The sequence below is a fragment of the Gopherus flavomarginatus genome, chromosome 8 (genome assembly GCF_025201925.1).
Source record: "Gopherus flavomarginatus isolate rGopFla2 chromosome 8, rGopFla2.mat.asm, whole genome shotgun sequence".
Lineage (NCBI taxonomy): Eukaryota > Metazoa > Chordata > Testudines > Testudinidae > Gopherus > Gopherus flavomarginatus.
The window spans coordinates 49,405,040-49,406,069 of record NC_066624.1 but is presented as its reverse complement, the minus strand read 5'-3'; the positions used below and the strand labels follow the sequence as shown (position 1 = coordinate 49,406,069).

General features: G+C 49.0%; 1 non-coding gene across 1 annotated transcript; it reads left to right on the top strand.

Moving 5' to 3' along the window:
- The first annotated feature begins 720 nt into the window (after nucleotides 1-720).
- Nucleotides 721-794, top strand: TRNAK-CUU (transfer RNA lysine (anticodon CUU)). Its single transcript has one exon. It is a non-coding gene; the product is annotated as a tRNA-Lys (tRNA).
- The last annotated feature ends 236 nt before the right edge of the window (nucleotides 795-1,030 follow it).

Below are 1,030 nucleotides of genomic sequence, written 5' to 3'. Positions count from 1 at the left end.
GCTGTGGGATCCCCCATCTCTTTGTTATTGGGGCAGGAGTAATCAAGTGTATTTTCCTGTTTAGTTTGGATCAAGGAGAGAGTAACTGTACCTGGCATTTGAGGCCTGAGAGCTTGCCCCTCGCCTGGAAAGGACTCATCATTAAGGGGTATGGGTTCCAAACCCCCCCCCCCAAGTGTGTAGGAAATAGAAATAGAAGTTTGTTCTTGGTGTGATTGATTTTGTGTCTGGTGTCTAAAGACAGAGGTATTTTTGAATATCTTTAGAATTGTTGTTAGTACTGAAGTTTCTCATCTTAAAGTTATGCTATTAGATTTCTTCTACAGTATATTTTGGTGCTGAAAGGTAAAAGGTTGCTCTGTGTGTGCTGTTATGGAATGAAGTAACAAAGGTTGGTTGCAGAGAGGGTGCATGTGCCACAAAAGTTGTGCCTGTCCCACCCCAGCTGTGGTTCCAGAGTCCAGAATTTGCATAAACTCACCCCCTTACCTGTGACTAACGAGCTTGCCCTGCTAACTCTTCCAGCAAAACAGGCCAAAGAAAGTGTATGCAAGCCCTGTACTGCAGCCCCAGTACTATTTTCGGTTCCTTCCCACAGATCTTTCACTCCGCACCAGTCCAGTTCCTTGCTGTTGCTTGTCCAACCACTGCATGCATGTGCTAGACCGGACCCTGAGCTGATTCCTGACTGTTGTGCTCCATACAGCCTGGCCTGTCTGTGTCTCTGTGGTGCAATGGGTCAGCACGTTTGGCTCTTAACTGAAAGGATGGTGGTTCAAGCCCACCCAGGGACAGTGATAAGCCTGTGCTACTTCCTTGCTTTCCTGTGGACAGGGCCGGCTTTAGGCCAATTCAACCAATTCCCCTGAATCGGGCCCTGCTAGTGCACTGTACTAGGGTGGTCCAGCTTCCCCAGGGGGCAATTTAAAGGGCCTGGGGCTCCCAGCAGGGACTGGAACCTCAGGCTGTTTAAATTGCCACCAGAGCCCCACTGCTGGAGACTTGGGGGCTATTTAAAAAGTCTGGGGCT